Raw genomic sequence first — 20,267 nt, 5'->3', positions numbered from 1 at the left:
GAGGGAGAAGGAAAATTATGTGTGCACTTTTTATCTTCAGAGGTATTTGTATTTCCATGGTGGGGGAAGTGATCTCACTATCCGTGGACTTTAAAATCCAGATCCTGTCCATTGTCTGAAATCTGGCTACATCTTCATGTAGGGGAATCCCAGAGATGGTGTGACCAGCCCTGTGCCACTTGCTCCAAACCTCCCAGACACAGCATAGGGGGCATGCTGGAGTGTGACTGGGGACAGGAAGCATGGCCAAAGCACCACTGTGCTGTGGCTATCCCTGACTGTTTCTGGTCTCTTTGCGGCCATTACATCCAGGATTAGTTTGCTGGTATAAACCCACTTTCCCCCTTAATCCCCACCAGCTACACTGGAGCACTGTTTTGGTGCAGCTGAGGATCTAGCCCCAAGATTTTTAAATATACTTCTTGGAATACACTCAGGGCTGTTAATCTGGAAATATTGACTGTATCACAATGCCACTGGGGTAGGTATATAAATTGTTTACTGCGCCTTCCCATTCAATGATACAAGAATCAAGTAAGGCTGTAAATACTGAAGCTTTTATTTACCATGCTTTGGTAAAGTGCAGAATGTGTAAGCAGGGAGATGATATATAGACAACAGCCAAGAGTAATATAAAATATAAACTGAGCTAAATATGGAATATAAATATAGTTATACCAAAACTCTTATAGTGACAGCAATACACAAATAGGTGGTTGCCTATTGTGTTATACTTATAAAGCAGCAGTAGAATAATGCTGGCAATGCTGTGGTCATTGACGAACAAGCCAGTTTCAAACATTTATTATTAACTTTATTTAATTATATCACAGTAGCATTTAGGTGATCCAGTCGAGATCACAGTCCCATTGTGCTAGGCACTGTGAAACCCACAGTAAGAGACTTATCCCTGCCTAAGAGACCTTACACTCTAAATAGAGAAGCTAGATGGAGGGTGGGAGAAAGGAAATACTATCAACTCCGTTTTACAGATGGGGAGCTGTGGCACAAAGAGATGAAGTGACTTGTTCCAGGTCACAGAGTGAATCTGTGGCAGAATCAGAAAATGAACTCAAGTCTCTTGAATTTCAGTCCAGCATTTTAACCACATGAAATATTTCTTCTCCAGCTGTGGGGTTTCTGAGCAACATTCCCTCTCTTCCCATCTCTAAAACAAATATACATGAGTCTTCTCATTTGTGTGCAATGTTGCCTTTCGGTCTCAGAATCGTTCTGTACATTTTTTGAATCACCCTGTTCCAACTGAAAGTATTCTAAGTTTTAATTCCCCCTATCCCTTCCTGTCATGTATGGATTTGGGGTGTGGGGTTACACTAAAGGGATCAGAGTAGAGGAATGTTCTTCATAGTTAGAGGGACTGAATGAGCTGTGTTGCCCACAGACAGCAACACTGGATGAAGCCTTTGATATAGAGCAGTTAGCCAGTGACCAAATGAGTTCCTGGAGGTCAAAGCCCCCACCCAACAGCCAATGAGGAAACATGCTAGTCACCTCCTCGCAGTCATCTGACTTAGGGAATGTCCCATGGAGGACTGTCCATAAACTCTGTAACACATTTGTTGGTGATTTTCAAGACCCCCCTGTGATGCGTTGGACCCCCTTTCTAGGGTGCCACCTGATGTACTGGGGTTTCACTGAGCCTGTCTGCTCCAGTAGCCTTGACTCCCTCTCCCTGTTTTGCTGAATCAGGCTCTCCAGCCTCTGGCAGCACACACAGAGGTAGAGATGCACCAGCTGTAGAATCACACAGGAATCTGCAAACAGCTCTCTATGGGAAGACTCAGCTAGGAAATTGCCCAGCACTCAAGTGCAGCTCCCCTCTGGAAAGTACACCCAAAATAATATTGTCTTGCACCCTAGAGAAAGCTGTACAACAGAAGCTCATAAATTCACCCCCTCCCTCAATGTGGAGGAAGATATGCACAACTTCTTGCCCCCCACCCAGTTATAAATTGCACAAACTGGGTTTTATAATAAACAAAAACAAGTTTATTAGCTACAAAAGGCAGATTTTAAATGATTATAAGGAAGATCAGACGAACAAAACAGATTACTAAGCAAATAAAACAAAACATGCATACTAAGCTTAAGATCTTAAATAGATTGGTTTCAAGAAGTAATTTCTCACCATAAATGTTGCTTTGGGGCAGGATGCAGAAATTCTTGAAGGATAGCTACCATGCTTGCATCTTAAATCTTTAGACACCATATTCACAGACCAGATCCCTTTTCCAACCCGGGCTCAACTCTCCCCATCCCTCACCCACCTTGTGTCTTTGTTTCTTAGATCTTTCTAGCTGTCATCCTGGGTGGGGATTCAGTGAAGAGTGAACCTAGATCAACTTACTCCCCAGCCTTAAATGGAATTTACCTAAGGTGGCAACCTTTTGTTTCCCAGTCTTGACCTCCCACTCCTTTTAGTGGAAAATCCCTAGACGTCCAAGATGGTGTTTAGTACCAGGTGACATGACCACCTAATCTTGTAGTGTCAAAGCAACGTCCAAGTTTCTCAAGAAGGAGCAAGATTAGTATCTTCAAAGTCTTATTGTTTCTTCCTAATGGCCCATCAAGGCTGATGGCCTGCTGTCTGGTGGGTGTTTCCCAAATACACACACAGTTGTAATTGTTATATAGTCAATATTACTAATTTTAGATACAGAATGATACGTGTATACAAATTGGAAAATCACATTCAATAAATCATAACTTTTCCTATGATATCTCACATGACCCATCTTGCATAAAACATATCTTAGTTATGCCATATTCATAGCATAACAATATTTCTATGAAGAATATGGAGTGTAACATCACACTCCCATCCCCTCGCTTGTAACATTTTGTAACCCTGAAACAATTGTAAATCTGTGTAAAACTGAAATGCCAAGTTAAGGACCCACCTACCCCCTAATATGTTATGGAATTTATGGATAGCCGACAGGACATCATCCTAGCATCTCTCTGTCTTTCTCCTTCTTTGGATCTCTGAATATGATCCAGCTGCTCAGATCCTTATGAAGCTGGTGGGCAGTATGAATTCCTTACTCCAGCGACCTCCTTTCATGAAATAATAACATTTCCTGAAGAGACAATCTGAAATGGTTCCTTTTGCCATCTCATAAACCTGGCCTAGGATTTTGCTCATCATAAACTACTAATATAAATATGTCTGTTATAATAAATGGCTATTTTATTATCATGAAATACCTAGAGAGATTAAATTAGTTCCTAGGCTAATGGCCAAGAAAAATTTATGGTGGGCAAGTGGTGCTATGGGATACCTCACAAATTCTTCATTTCTGGAGACCATGGATCAAAGCCTACGTACTGTAGATCACAAGTTAACATTAGTTTGTTGAGGTCAACCTACTCCTAGTGAATGTTGGGTACATCACAAATTTACTGCATAGTTTAGCACGAATGGAACACACGTATTCCAGCCAGTGTGTTCTTAGTCAGTAACACTGGCCTTTCCTTTGGCTAAACTCAATCTCTCTCTCTCTCTCTGTATACACACACACACACACACAGAGGGAGAGAGAGAGAGAGAGAGAGAGAGAGAACTGATTAACTACAGTTTTACATCCACAGTAAGGGATTTATCTATGCAATGATTATAAAACATTAAGTTTAAAAAAATCATCAGTCATTTAGTATCCTTGTTAGTTATGTTTAATATAAAATATTATTGAAGTTTCTACTTGTGGTTGGTGGAAATTTGAAATGGGCTGAAGCAGTCTTGTGGTATTGATTTTGTCAAAATCACATTAATTCTAGTTTTGGTTTTGCAAGCCCTAAATGACTCATAATTTTGATTTTGAATTTATGGCTCATAGGAAACAGTGAAAGTTCCCAAATATGGGAAAGATAGAAATTGCCATATTGAATCACACCCATAGTCCACCTGGTGCTATAGCCTGTCTGTAACATTGACCAACACCAAATGCTTCAGAGAAATGGGCAAGAAACCTGCCACAGGCAAATATGAGCTAATCAGCACCCCCCCACCCATGGAGGTCTCATCTTAATGCCTAATAATTAGAGATAAATTAGCTAAAGTTAGAAATACAGTTAGGGCTAAATGCTCAATCCTGTCCCTATTGCAGTCAGTGAAAGTCTTACAACTGACTTCAGTCTGGATGGGTTTATGGCCAAACCTTAAAAGCTAAGTGCAATGGGCCTGGCTGCAAGCTGTGGCATTTATGTATGCAAATGGACATTTCTTGTGCAGGCACAATGAAGGAGCAAGCACAGTGTCGTTTTTGTACTTATTACACTAAATGTCTTCTTTTAAAAAGTGCCATATTATGTCCCTATGGGGTCAGTGAGTTCCAGTTGCATAAATGACTCTGAGTGGGCTCACACCCCATTCTGGAGAAGGTTGCAGAAATGATGTAGGTGTATCCTTCGGATGAGATGTTCAATTTTGGTGCTTTCAGCCTTCCCACATCCAGCCCAGAGCAGCTTGGTTTAAGACTTGAATCCAGCATGGATCATAGGCTGAGAAGCAGCCCTAAATTGCTTCTTGGTGGTCTCTATTCAGTGGAGATTGAATTCACCCCTGTACAGAAGGATCACAGGAGGTCTGTTCCTCATATGTGTCATGCCTAATCTTAAGAGCTACAGCGGCTTGAATGGAATTTAAATCATGCACAGGCATTTGCTCAGGCACTTTTGCATGGGGGGAATTTCAATCAGGGTGAGAAAAGGTATAGTAATGGAAAACAGAAGGGATGAGACCTATGGAAATAGTTACACTTTAAAATCAATAAAATATACGTGGCTTGTTGTATTTTAAAGTAAATCATTTAGATTTTGGTGCCTGAATAAGCCCCTTTCCCACTAACATTGGATTGTGTTATCCCAGGGCAGATACAGTAGCTCTTACATCAGTAGCCACATTGACATCTGTGGGATAAAGGATCCAGTCCACAAGTAACAAAGTGCTAGATTGTGCCATCCTTATTAATGGTGAGTGGTACCATGCTCCTAGTGTAAGGCCATTAAAATCTATGGGACCACTTAAGATACTGTCCAACGTGAGACAAGGTGACAGAATCCAAAGCATATCTATTAATTAGCCCAGTGGCTCTCAACCAGGAGTACATATACCCATGGGGGTACACAGAGGTCTTCCAGGGGGTACATCAACTCATTTAGGTATTTGCCTAGTTTTACAACAGGCTGCATCAAAAGCACTAGCGAAGCCAGTACAAACTAAAATTTCATACAGACAATGACTTGTTTATACTGCTCCATATACTATACACTGAAATGTAAGTAAAATATTTACGTTACAATTGACTTATTTTACAGTTACATGAGAAAGTAAGCAATTTTTCAGTAATAGTGTGACTATGACAATTTTGTATTTTTATGTCTGATTTTGTAAGCAAGTAGTTTTTAAGTGAGGTGAAACTTGGGGGTACACAAGACAAATCAGATTCCTGAAAGGGGTAAAGTAGTCTGGAAACGTTGAGAGCCACTCCATTAGCCTGTCTGCTTTGGAGGTCTGGGCTAAAATACATCTTACTGAAGTCACAAGAGATTGAATGAATGTGAGAATTCTCAACCTAAACCATGTTTGTGTTTGTATATGATTTATCATTATAGAGCACAGCTGGCTGTCTCTGCTCAGGAGAGGCACTAGAATGGAGAAGCAGGAACTATACAGCTCAAAAACAAAGTGCATTGGCAGAGCTATGGGGAGGAAGGTTGGAGTTTGTACAATGGCTGTTCACTCTCAGGACTGGCTAAAGCGAGCCAATATGTCTAGCTCACTATTTCAAAAGCATAAACATTAATCCAACAATAATTTTCCATAGCACAGTAATGAAAACTGGAGATTTTCCCTCCTGCCTCCATTCAGCAAGATAATTAACCACATGCCTAACTTTAAGCCTATGAATAGTCCCGTGGACATTAACTACAGAGACAAAGTATAGCAATGGAACTGCTCATATGCTTGAAGTTAGGTATGTGCTTAAGTACCTTGCTGAAGTGGAACCTAAGTCACTGATATGTATGTCTTAAATGGAAATGAAACCAGCACACTTCCTTAAATATAGAGCCCTATTTCGTTTATACAGTACTAAAATTACAAAACGTTAGCTAATGCTGAATGCAAGTTAATGAAATGGCAGAGAATTCTGTGAGACCTCTGATTTATTCAGTTTAAATATAAACATAAATTCAAAAGCAGGGAGGCTGGGAAAGTTTTCATTCTTTGCATTGCTACAGAAGGAAACTAACAAACAATATATTGGGACTTTTATCCTGCAAAAGCTTGGCTTGCTGTATTTTGTCAAAGTTTGGTATTGCAGTAAAGGCCCTTTAATAGTATTTTTGACAAGTCACAGTACTAGCTAGAATAAAGAAAAGTATACACCACAGTTGCTTTAAAAGATACTCCTCAGATTTTCAAGCAGCCCAAACATGTTATAAGAATGTGTTTAACTCAATAGGAGTAAAACCTCCAAGTCCTGATTTTCCATTTTTGATGTAATGTTACTGTGAGAGCAACAGAGAAAAAGGGCCAGCCAACTGATATTACCAAACCCTGCAATTTCATCAAGGACTCCCATCCTATCAAATTACAGTCTTCGTAAATTAAATCTTCCAAAGGGTTGACTCCATTTTTTATAATTCAGGTTTCTCCTTCCATGTCCTGTACATCCGCGTCTTTCCCCACAGGTACTTTTACAAAACAACAGCCTCAATAAATCAAGGTATGAACATGGTGACATCAAGTCCAAGATAAAGACAGTCATTTACTGGCATCAAACCTGTCAGATCAAAAGCAGGACTAAATTCTGGCTTTTTTGACCATTAAAGCTTTTGGTATGAGCTCTTTATCACATCTATTTGCTATATGCATTCGCACATAAGAAGCTATTTATAATTAAACAAGTGGGCACAACGATGACTTCAGTTACCTAACCTCTCTAATATTTCTCTGTAAATGCACTGTGTGGGAGTGTCTTATTGCTACTGTGAAAAAAAACATTTAGTGTTCTTTACATTGGTTTCACAAAAATAAACAATACAGCCACAAATAAAAGTTCATAAACCACCCCAAATCCTCAACAGGAAGTTTCTTAGATGAGATAAAAGTATGTATAACATAACACAAGCACCTGGCCCATGACTGGGATCAAACATCTGTAAATATGAGTGCACTATATTATAAGGGAACTGATAGTGACCCCTATATTTAGGCTGCTTTACATTTTAGGTTGTCTAATACTTTTGTAATTAGTATTATTTGAGATATTCAAACAGCTGCGTTGCTTGCTGCAGGCCTTTGAAATTCAGCAGAGGGAATGCCCTTGAAGTGCATTTCCCAAGAAATATCATTCCAGTTTAGCTGAGTTATAAACTGTTAGAAAACATTATTTCCCTTCTCTCTTTTGCAGTCCTCAGGAAACTTTTGGAGGTCTGTCAAAATAATAACTGAACATATTAACATTCTAAGGGTAGGCCCACACCACCACCACAGCAGCTGCAGCGCTAGCATATTTGTACTGGCAATGTCTGGGAGCTGCCAGAGCCACTGTAGGAAGAACCACAGTGAACTGAAGTCAGCACTTATTTGCGAATATTTGTGAATTTAAAGGGGTTTTTGTTTGTTTGCTTGCTTAGTTTTACTACTTGACCCATTCTACCATTAGGTATATATCTACTGTAAGAATAATCAATTTGTGCACAAATAGGTTTATTAGGCAGTTGTTAGAGATCTTTGTCAGCATTAACAAAACGATGGGTACAAGTCAACCAGAGGGCATCATTTAACGTGGCTTGTTTGGTCGCGGCGCAGCACTGGGAGAGAGCTCTCCCTATACTCTGAAAAATCCACCTCCACGAGGGGCGTAGCTCCCAGCATTGGGAGCACGGCTCCCAGCGCTAGTGCACTGTCTACACTGGCGCTTTACAGCGCTGAAACTTGCTGCGCTCAGGGGGGTGTTTTTTCACACCCCTGAGCGAGAAAGTTGCAGCTCTGTAAAGTGCCGGTGTAGACAAGCCCTTTGCAATGATATGGTGAGAACTAAAAGCTTTAAAACTCCTTAAAAGACTTGAGGCAAAGAGTGGGAGTCAAAAATGGCCAATTATCAGCAGAGGTTAATAGTAAACTGCCCCAGTAGTAAGATCTTTGTTGTTCAAGAAGGTGAGGTGAATAGTGAAATGGCAAAATGGGCACTTAACAAAATGTTGTGGGTTAGTGAAGATTAGGAAGGAGTGAAAAGAATTCTAGATTTAGCTAATCATACAATGAGCTAGTAGACGATGTTCATTGTAAGTAAACGCCAAGTTTTATCATATGGACATATCTGGTACTCAGGTCCTTTGTCCTTTATATTTGTACACACTGTTGGATTCGGAATTACTTTTACCCTCTCTGGAAAACGTCTAGTCATTCTTGAGAGGACAATTAAAAAGCATTCTCAAAGCACAGTGGTGGTCAGAAAATATAAGGTTAAGTTATATTAACTAGAGAATAAATGGAAAATGCCATTATGTATGTTGACATTCTACACTCACCTTGAATACTGAATTCATTTTTCATCATGTCGTCGAAAAAACATGGGCATAGCATAAATATAAATGTTCAAAGAAGGGCAACGGATATAATTTGTGGAAGGTAGGAGTGAAGGAGGTGTCCACATCCGAAGAGATTAAAAAGCCCAGAACTATGTAAATTGGAATGGAAAAAGACAGGAGATTTAAAAGAGGTTATCTAGAACAATGTATGGTACAGAGAAGGCTGATTGCTCCTGCTCATGCCTTTCCATAATAATAGAACAAAGGCTGAACCATGTTGTAATTAGACACTAAATTTAAAATGTACAGAAGGAAATTGTTTTTTTCTGTAATGAAAAAATTAACTTGTGGAACTCACTGATGCAAGAAATTGAAGCAAATAGCTTAATATGATGCAAGAACAGATTATAACACACAGTGTTTGAATAAGAAAAGACTATGCAATTACACAGGCTAGGAAAAAACTACAAAAGCCATCAATTCTCATGCTTCCAAGCATAAACTGTTCACCAAGTGGCATTAGAGAAAATGTCCTTATTATCATTAGTAGTAGTAGTAGTACGATAGTGCCCAGCGGCTATGGTGTACTTACAACATTGCAAGGTGGGTGACGGGAGATTTAAGCCTGCCTATCGAAGTACCCAACACTGACCACTGATGGAGAAAGAATATAGGATTGAACGGACCATTTGTCTGTTTCAGCACATCATTTCCTAGATTCCTAAAGAAGAAGTTAAATAAGTCATAAATACCTTTCCAAAATAACCATACATGATATTTATGTCAACTTTTTTGTTTTTGTATAGACAGGTATTCTTTGTCCAGTCCCTTGTGCAAAAAAGCTATGGGAGTCTATAGTAATCAATTGGAACACTGCAGTAGCTCTGTTGTAACCAGATTGTATTTGTGGCCGTTACTGTAGAATTTGTAAGGACTGCCACGGCCTCAGGGTGCATTTACATAAGTAAAAACAACATACTGCCCAGGACTGGCAGCCACAGTGAAAGACAGACATCCTGTTCCCCACTCCTTTTGAATGTAAGAATTGTGTGTATATCCAGCATAGGTTTGGAAACTACATAGCCAAGAAAATAGCCAGAGAATATTTTAGAGGCATTTTCCTGTTTAACAAACAAATGAAAGAAATCAGAGCACATATTACATATTGGAGCTAGATTGTAGCATTTACCCTGAGCAGTAAGGAGCAGTGTGTAGCCACGTACCTCTTTGTCATCTGCCAGGGTCTTGATTTTGCAAGGTGCTGAGGACACTGCCCCCACCCCCATACCTCTCCAGCAAAGTACTTAGACACACACACAACTTTAAGCATTTGAGTTGTCCTGTTGAAATCAAGGGGATTGCTCATATACTTAAAGTTAAGCATGTGCTTTGGTGCTTTGCTGGATCGAGACAGAATGCTTTTCAGATCAAGCCCCAGGAGAGCTCAGGGAAGGATTTTTGGAGCTCAAGAGAGCATTGGGGGAGTACCCACTTTTCACTGTGCCTTGGAACGAAGCACCGTGGGATGGAACAGCTCGTTCTTCTTTCCATGGACTGGTGCAGAGGGAAACCGCTTTGCCATCTCCCCACCTCCTGCCTGTCCCTCCCCATATTCTTTTGAGGCAATTCCCACTTCCAGAGTTTCACTGCAGGCACAGTTCCTATGCTTCCCCCACCCCTCAAGTGCATGGACTGTAAACGTCTTTGGCCCTTGTGCATCAGGAGTTCCTCCTCCGCCCCTTGCATATTCATACTATGATCAAGGAATAACCAGTCATTTGATATGTGTGTCCACATATGAATGAGCATATGTAGGAAGAGATTTGTAACATAGGGTTGAACGTAGATCGTGTGATGCTTTTTTCCCCCTTTGCTTTTTACTGGTTGCTATAGAGCCCTATTGAAGCAGTAAGTGGTATCAAAAAGCCTCATAAAGGGATAATACAGGTATATAAAAGGTCTTCAAACAGAAACCTAATATGGTGAATATTTTTGTACATCTAAGAAGCACTCGCTGACAGATGCAAATTCTGAGAAAAGATAAGAAAAAATGGCTATGCAATTCTTCTGGGAGTTGGAATATTTTCACTCCAGTGGGAAACCTCAAAGATTCCCACTTGCTTTGAGGAAAGAAATATATCCAGAGGAATTCAAAGCCAGTCAGGAAATGTGGGGGGAATCTGTCCCCCTTTTAATCATGTTAAACTACATGGTATTTTTTTGACATGGACAAATATCTTTTAGAGCCTAACCTTAGCCCACTGGACTCTTCTTACTGTTACCCCATACAGATTTGAACCAAGGATTCCACAAAGCTACTGCGCTGACCTATTTCATCCCTTTATCCTAGATCTATGGTTACCTGGAAACAATATTTATATTCCCACACACATGCTGTTACCAGATTTGCCTGTTACTTTGGCGTACGCTCATTTATTAGGGTTACTCTTCAGGGCCGGGGTGGGGAGTTCTGCAATTCTATCAACGTATTGCTTGTGTCACTTGTGTTTTCATATGGAGCTCTACTTCTCCCTGCTGCAAGTTCCCTCCCAATGGAGCTCTCCTGCAAGACCTAGGTTCCCCAGGCCTGGGTTCTTCCAGCCCCAGAATCACACACACACACACACACACACACACACACACACACACACACACACACACACACACACACACACACACACACACACACACACACAGTCTAAGAGGACCAGGTTAATCCACACTCCCAAATTGACCACACACACACACACACACACACAGAGTCTAAGAGGACCAGGTTAATCCACACTCCCAAATTGACCCCTTATATGTCCCTGGACTCAGCAGGCTGGCTCAAGCAGCACCTCCGAGCTGTCACCCTCATATGCCCTGGGCGCCGCACCGGAATAGCGTACACCTGAGCAGGCTGGGTCGAGCAACACTTTCAATCTACCACCCTTATATGCCACCCTTATATGCCAGCCCATTGGATAAAGCAGAACTTCCAAGCTGCCACCTTCATGTCCCAGCTTCAGCACGTCCCTATCCCCACTTTCACATTACAGTTGTTCTGGTAATAACCCACTTGATGAGCAAACCCCACAGGATTTTTTGGCGCTGCGGGGATCTTTAGCTTAGGTATAAGGAGTGTTGCTGCAGAGCGAATGCTGAGGGGGGACGGGGAGTGCGGGAGAGAGAGAGAGAGAAGCAACCAGCTTAACATGACAGTTGTTTATTACCAGGTAATAATCATAGGGGAGCCAAACAAACAAAACAGTTATTATATTAAATCTAACCTAAATTTGATTATAAAAGTCAGGTTTAGAAAACTATACCTGATCACACAAGTCAGGGTCAGAAGGCTATACCGAGAGAGAGAGAGCTGGGTTCTCACCACTCCGTGAAGCTTGAATCGATCGGGGGTCCCAGGTGGTGGTGGTAGCTGAGGGTCCTGAGTGCTGGAGGCAGGCAGAGCCCCCAGCACAATCAGCCAGGAGAAGATGAAGTCGCAGTGGAAATGCTGCAAGATTTTGAATCCAGGCATCAGAACACTTACTTGAGCATGGACAGGAGTTTTTGTAGGGAAAGAACAGTGGTTCAAGGGAGAGCACTAGATTGGGGTAAACTGATGGCTCAAGGGAATATACCAAAGTTGTTTTGTTCAGGCTAGACAATAGGAACTGATCATTTCTGGCTATGGGTGGTGTTCCTTGGAAGGAGCTCACAATGCAATTAGGGAGCATCACTATGTTGGATACTGATAAAGGATTTATTACTAGAATTGGTCTGATAACTACTGAGCTGGGTGTGTACAGCATGGGTTCATTAACATCGGAGCAGAGACCCCCATGATGCAGTGCTTCCCTGCTTTTCTGGTCCCAGCGTTCCATGCAGTTCTTGCCTTGGAATCTCTGTTCTCCATTCTGTATGCTAATGGAGATGCCCCCGTCCCATCTTCGATGCAAATGAGGCTAGGGGAGTTTCCTTAATTCTGTCACCCTGGTCCCATGGGTTTAGCTGTGTCTCCCACTGCCTTTTCATTGCTTTTTGTAAGTCTTTCTTCTGATCGGTTTTGGTTCAAGCAGAGGCGGAGGGGCAGTGGTCTTTCGTGAGTCAGACAGGCTGGGTACTGCGCCCTGGTTCCCCAAGAACACAGAGCTGATGGGTAACAATGCTGTACAGAAAAATTAAATGAGTTCCAGTAACAAAACAGTTAGAGATGCCTGCCTGGAAATGACGTACAATAATGGTCTTTAACTAAATTGATGTTAGAGAAGAGTAAATTGGAGTTAACACCAACTAATTTAATGCTGGTTCTGGTTCTGTAGAGATATGAGCAAATTCTGATTTACTGTGATGAGCAAAATGAGTCTGAGCCTCATCAAAATCTTGTATTGCAGTAAGATAATTCTCTGTTTTGAGTGTGCTACTAAATTGCTCATATTTTTCAGGAGATAAGAGAAAATGACTAACTTAACTTGTTGGATTCCATGAAGAAAATAATTAGGGCTGGTTAATATATTTGATGTGAATAATCTTAGTTGTGAATTTAGCCCTTTTTCTCTGTTAGTGAATCACATTTTGAAGATCAAACCATCACATTTTGAAGATCAAATACTGAAACATATTTCTATAGACCTGTTCACAATCATTATCATTAATTATTATTTATATTTCCATAGTTCCCAGTGGCTCCAATCAGTTTGGGCTGAGTGTGGTAGGAACAGACAGAACCAACATAGGAACAGATGGACTCTGCCCCAAAGAACTTAAATTTGAAGGCTCTGATCCTGCGGTTACAATGTGTGAACTGACTGCTGTGCCCATGCAGAGTTCAATTTATGTCAATGAGGCATTGCATGAGTGCGTCAGTCCACAATTTGCAGGTTTTGAGTCAAAGATCTGAACAAACTATAGTGATGAGAATAGTAATCCCTGCTAGTCACCTGTTCAGCAGAGATCACTGATAAAGTCACATGAAGTTAAACAATTTGCACAAATGACCAAGCCCTTTCTAATAATAAATAAATTCAAGGAAATTGGGCCCCTCTCATTGATACTCCATGAAGAGCAAAGGGAACTACGTAATAAAACAATAATAAAGAATAATGCCTGGCTCTTATACTGCACTTTTCATCAGTTGATCACAAGAGCTTTATAAACGAGGTGCACAATGATCACTAAGACTCTTTCCTGTGGCTTAGTTGATCAAAATAGTGCTGCCTGCATTAGCTTGCATGAATCAGTATTAAGTTTCACCTCCCATTGTGTGGCTCATACACATCACTTTCTTGGGTCCCTCTGGAGTTCCCTTCATAGTTTCTTTAGATTTGATTAACCTAAATCATTTTGGGGAATTGGCAAAATTTGCCACATTGCTCTTCACCTCCTTTTTCACTTTTTAAAGAAAATATATTACACATCCACAGTCCTAGTAGGAATCCTTTTGGTATTGTACTGTCAACCTTTCCCAGACTGAAAATTAACTATTTTTACTCATTGTTGGTGGGATTTTAGTTGTTGTTTTGTCTCTTAGCTAGTTTCTAATCCATGACAAAACTTTATTTCTTATTCCATGATATTTCAACTCTTTAATAACTTATTGTGAGAAACTCTGTAAAAACTTTATCAGAAGTTCAAATACATTTAATCTGATTCTAGTTTAACCACTATTTTGTTGAGATGGGTTACGTATTCTAGTACCTTGGGGAAATAAACTTTTCCTTTACAGAAGCTGTTGTCCCCATTATATCATGTTTACCTAGCAGCTTTATAACGCTCTAATTATTGTTTAAATAAGTCTATATGGTGCTGAACTAAAGCTCAGTGATCTATGATAGATACAGCATTTGCTGTCCTTCAGTCATAGAATATCAGGGTTGGAAGGGACCGCAGGAGGTCATCTAGTCCAACTCCCTGCTCAAAGCAGGACCAATCCCCAATTTTTGCCCCAGACCCCTCAAATGGCCCCCTCAAGGATTGAACTCACAACCCTGGGTTTAACAGGCCAATGCTCAAACCACTGAGCTATCCCTCCCCCTGTGGTACAGCAGCAGATTTGAATGAGAATTTGCATATTTCTGTTAGTAGTTGTATCACTTCATCCTTAATGGCAGTGATGCAGCAAAACACTTAAGCACATGCTCAACTTTACACATGTGAGTAGTCCCACTGAAATCAGGTTATGTCCCATTGAAGTCACCAGGAGTATTCACATGGTTAAATCTAAGTATGCTTAAGTACTTTGAAGATTGAGTCCAGTGATCTCAAAACGCCTGGGTGATACCATTTCTCAGAAATATATGTTTCTTTCAGCACCTTAATCTTCAACAGCACCTCATCTTTATCAGTTGAAAATTGTAGGTATGTCCTCAACATCTGTGGTGGTGATGACTGAAGCAGATAAATCATTTAGCTTCTCTGCGATGTCTTTATCCCTTTTAACTGATCCCTTTGTATCCAATACTCCACTCAGTCAATTAATTCTCTCACAGGTGGCTTACTCCTGCTATAATTAAGTAATTTCTTAATTACTTTTTATAAATTTGACTAAGTTTGACTAATCTGCCTTCAAAATCCCTTAGCTAAACCCTTCTCATTTTTCTATCATGCTATTGGTTCCTTACTACTATCTTCCATTTGACTAACTCCCCATTTTCTTAGGGATACTTGTTTGGCTTGAGGACTTCTTTTATGGTACCTTGCTATTCAATCAAACTGTTTGCTTGTTTCCTTCCTTCCTGGCTTTTGTTGTTGAGTGGCATGTGCATATCTTTGGTAATTTATTAATGGCAGGCTGAAGTAGGCTCCATGCTGAGGCCACACAGCGGTATTGTAGTTCCCTTTCTTGAAACAGCAATTTATATCACTTTTTTGTAAGTGTGTCAAGCTGGGGCGGGAAATGGAAAATTGAACCAAGTAATAAAAGTAGTTGAATCCCATAAAATTATTATGAGTTAATGTATGGAAAATGATTTGGATGCAAATCAGTGAAACAGCTGAGTGCTTCATATGACAGCCACAAGATTAGGAAGCTGAGGGCTTCAACGTCAGATGGCAGTCAGCATGATTTCCATAGAGATTCTGCAAACATTGACTGGCATGCTTGCAAAGAATCCACCTGGAGGATCATTGTGCTGCCTTCATGCCTAGTTGTACCTCACCCAATAAAAGAAACAGCATTAGCATTCAGTTTTATATGTGCCATGTCTTAGAATATGCAAATTTGTAGACAGGGTGTGACAGTATGCAGGAAAATGCTAGATTAGTTAATCCTCCCACACTCACAAAATCAGGTGTCCAACTCTTCCACAAGTAACCTTTATTAAAGTCAATGGGAAATGCAGGTGATCAGTAGCTCTGTTAATCTGGTCATTTAGTTAGGTGCCTAAATACAGATTTCGGTACCTAAGTGTAGGCATCCATGAAGAAGATTTGGGCCCAATCATAACAAACATTTCAGTATGATTTAGAATTTAAATAAAACATATTCATGCTTTGTGCAAGCAGTTCTCATCCATCCCTAAAATTACTCCACCCCGTCTCCTTTTAAGGTGTCAAAGGTGGCAGCACAAGGAACGTCACCGTGAATGTTCTGTAAAGGAAGCTTTCCTGGCCAGAACTAGGAGACCAATCCATTTCTGCACCCTGTGTAGTCCTATTTGTTGCTTCCCACAGTGATGAACATTAAATCTGTTTTTAAAAAGGCATATGTGGGATTAAATTCAGACTGGGATTATTCCATTCTCTCCCCCCCACAACATAATCCAGGGTACAGAGCTGCCATTGGCAGAGAATCCACCTGGCATAATTGTGCAAGGTGCCTACAATCCCCTTTCTGTTTTGATAACTACAACAATCCAGGACAGCCCCAAAAAGAGAGAGCACAGTGTGAGGAGGCATGGCCAGTATATCATGATCACATTTTCCAATTCAATGCCCCCTACTAGAAAGTTGCTACTGGTATTCATGGAGGTCTGACCACAAGCTAAAGCAACCCTCCCATGATGTGACAAGAATGCCAGTGGGGTGTGAATTGAGGGCACAGAGTCTGAAGAAGAAATTACTTTTCCTTTATTGGAAGTTCATGGTTGTCTGAAGTGTTTATTGGTTAAATCCTGCTAAGAGGTGTTGTATTAATTTATATATGGGCCAATGGTATTCACATAACTGAGTCATTGGTCTGACCATTAAACACTTTCAAATGAGGTTCATTTGAAATGTAACGTATTAAGTATGGCTTTCATTTTAATGTTTCCTTTCTCTTTAGCTGGAGAGAGTTTTTAGAAGGAAAAACCTTCTTGTTTGACAGTCTCTTAGATGGTATTAAAGATGGTAATAACTGTCCTTTGTGGGGAAAAGAGAAGAAATTAGCTGAGATGGGCTGGAGCTCTCATTGTTGCTGTTGTTGTTAGAGTCCAATCCCATTCCCAAGAAGACAAAACAAGGCAAACACACTCACAAAGGGGAGAGAAAATAACATCAAAGACAAAAAATGCAGCTTCTATGTCTGGTGCTACTCTCACTGGGAATCTCGCTGCTGGAAAAACACAGGCACAGCGGTGGTCTTATCAGCTACTCGATCTGGCAAACTTGTACCAGCATTGGGCTATTTAGGGCATTGGTTTTAGCTGCCTCTTTTTGGTCACAAGCCTGCAGTAGTGTTGCAAAATATACAGTCTTGGCCAACTAGGCCAGACTCTTATCAGACAGAAGGAAAAAGGAGAGGACTAGGATAGAGGATAAATGAGGCAAGGAAGGAAAAGGATACATGGGCGGCAGGGGAGGAAATGGAGTCCCACATTCTACGTGGTGTTCGGGATTCAGCCAATGCCAGTAGAGGTGGTGGCATCATCTGGCCCAATCTGGTCAGGACATTTTTCAGGATTAGGATGAGGAAGTGATGGTGACAGCCATGATGATGAAGCTCACTCCAGTAGTCAGGTTTGTTTCCAAAATCTCTTTCTTTAAGGACCTCCAAAGGGAGTGATGAATGGAATAGCCTGTCCTCTCATTATTTTGTGCACCGATTAGGCCTAGTTGCCGACACTCCAATTTTTGTTTACTAATTTCTGGTTCCACACTTTTCTTGATTACCAGCATGATCTTAACACGGTCCTTGAGTTATATCAATAGACTTTTTTTATTTGACTAATTCAGTCTGTTTCCCTCCAATACCTTTTCCCATCAACATTTGTTATTATAGGTTATGGTCACCTTTTATAAACTGTCACTCACTTTTTACAGTTGCGCTCACAATTAGGGTAAATCTGAATGATCACAACAAAGGCTAACGAGTGGACCTGGCCACCTATTTTGGATGTGGTTCCAAAGAATGGTAAGAGAGGAAATGCTATATGTACATTTGGCACTTCTTTGGACAATAGGATCCTTAAAATTAATAGAATAAATATTCAGATGAGACACAGATTAATTTACTGTTGTGCTGCAGCCTTCCACTACCGAGGAAAGCACTGTCTTTAGTTTGACTTCCCAACTCAGATTTTTGGGGTACTATTTGGTTAGGTTCCCAGTAGCCCCCTTGTTGTTGCTAGGGTGCTGATAATGCCCAATGCCAAGAAAGCTAAACACACTTTCATCCCAAACATCTGCAGTCTTCTGAGATTATCATATTTTTCCCTGGTGATTATACTTTGAAGGGTATTTTTACTATGTTATGAAGCGGGAACAGAGAAGCACAGAAAATAAAGTGATTCTTCAGGATATTAGAGAGACAAGGTGGGTGAGGTAATATATTTATTTACCAAATTCTGTTGGTGAGAAAGACAACCTTACACAGAACTCTTCTTCAGGTCAGGGCTACAACAACGCACAACACAACAATCTTCAGGATACAGTTTCTTCAAAGCAGAAATTGTAAACTCTTAGATCAAAATTTGCCAAAAGGGGTGAGCAAAACTAAGGGTTGAATTCAGTCCTGACAGATCAGTGGAGTTGCCCTTGGTTTTATGTAGTAAGGGCAAAACCTGCTTTAAAACTATGCTTTCCAGTTTTCGTTTTGTTTAATACAAATAGAAACAATATACCTTCAATATAAAATGACTCATTAAAGATTAAAAAAACCAGCAAAATAAAACAGAACTAGATTTTCCATGAGAGAGCACAATGTGTCCCTCCCCTGTCACAGGCAATATTAACTTTGAAAACAAAATGGCAGCCATCTTTCCACATGGTCAGAGCTCTTAGAAATTAAAAAAGACAGTGCAAAGATAACAAAGGCTACTGTACCAGTACATTACATCACAGGAGCCAACTCTGTGGGTGCTCCAGGGCTGGAGCACCCACGGAAAAAAATTAGCGGGTGCTTAGCACCCTCTAGCAGCCAGCTCCCCCACGTCCCTCCCAGTGCGTTCCACCCCTAGCAGCTCGGCCGATCAACTACTGCCCCTCCCTCCCAGTCAGCTGTTTCACGGCATGTAGGAGGCTCTGGAAGGAAGGCGGAGGAGCGGGGATGGGTCACACTCAGGGGAGGGGGTGGAATTGGGTGGGAAGAGGTGGGGCAGGAAGAGGTGGGGACTTGGGAGAAAGGATGGGATGGGGTCTGGGGTGGAACGGGGTGGGAGGGGTGTTGAGCACCCCCCGGGCCCGGAGGAAGCCAGTGCCTATGCATTACATAATCATTTCCATAAGGACTAAGCTATATTTTTTTGGAGAGACTCATGCTCATTGTTTACCAAAGAAACTTTCCCAGTCCAGAATGACATGTTAAGAAAAATGTACCGTGTTTCCTTCTCTGTCTTTGTTTATCTCTCCCTTCTTCATAACTACAGATGTTAGTATGTTAGTAATTATTCTCTCTGAGTTGACAGAGCCCCTGCAGTCAGCCTACTGCTAATTAATACAAAGTTCCTATTTTGATCTGTTGTCGTTATTTTTCATTTTATGCTTGAACCATATAAGCTGGGCAATGGCTAAAATTAATTATACAAAAAATGAACCCTTCCCTCCTTTTCAAATAGTCTCTCTTATTTATGGCTATGTAATTTATGCATGTCTTGTACAGACTTGCCTGTCTGTTTCTGGTTTTCCTCCTTATATTGCAAACAAATTGTTGCTGGAATGTATCCAAGGTGCAGGAATTCAATAGGAGGGCTAGCGCAAACAAATTTTCTTAATAAAGCTAAACCTTGTTCTATGCATTACTTATTTCACCCACCTGAATCCTATTGTCTCAGGTTTATAACAGGGTTCTCTAGCTCTTTTTTAAATAAATATAATCTGTGGTTTCAGGTTTCACAGGGGTAGCCGTGTTAGTCTGTATCAGCAAAAGCAACGAGGAGTCCTTATGGCACCTTAGAGACTAACAAATTTATTGGGCATAAACTTTTGTGGGCTATAACCCACTTCATCATATGTTGTTGGTTTTTTAAAACATCTGTGGTTTAACATGAGTTTATTGCTTCTTACTCCAGAAATGTTGTTCAAATTCTAACGGGCTTTCCTTACTCAAAGATCTTAGCACTGATATCTGTACTTTTGAGTTACTGTGCTGTTTCTATACCTTGGAGCATGCCAATATATGGCCAGGCAGTGCTGGCTAGGAAAGGATATATACTAGGGGTCAAATCCTCAGCTAGTGTACACCTGGTACTCCGTACATTATAGGCTATGTTTCTGTTTCTGAAGAGAACGACTATAGCTCATAGAATATTTTCTTCCAGCAAGAATGCTGATTTGCATCAGGTGAAGATCTGACCATAGGTCTTTGA

At 40.8% G+C, this 20,267-nt stretch overlaps 1 protein-coding gene across 2 annotated transcripts in view; it reads left to right on the top strand.

The window, feature by feature from the left end:
- The window catches only part of CLVS1 (clavesin 1), a 141,730-nt gene that overhangs the window by 23,825 nt on the left and 97,638 nt on the right, over window positions 1-20,267 (top strand). The gene's annotated exons all lie outside the window — the stretch shown is intronic.

This window comes from Natator depressus, chromosome 2 (genome assembly GCF_965152275.1).
Source record: "Natator depressus isolate rNatDep1 chromosome 2, rNatDep2.hap1, whole genome shotgun sequence".
Lineage (NCBI taxonomy): Eukaryota > Metazoa > Chordata > Testudines > Cheloniidae > Natator > Natator depressus.
The sequence above is the reverse complement of the archived record's forward strand: the minus strand, read 5'-3'. Positions and strand labels throughout refer to the sequence as shown.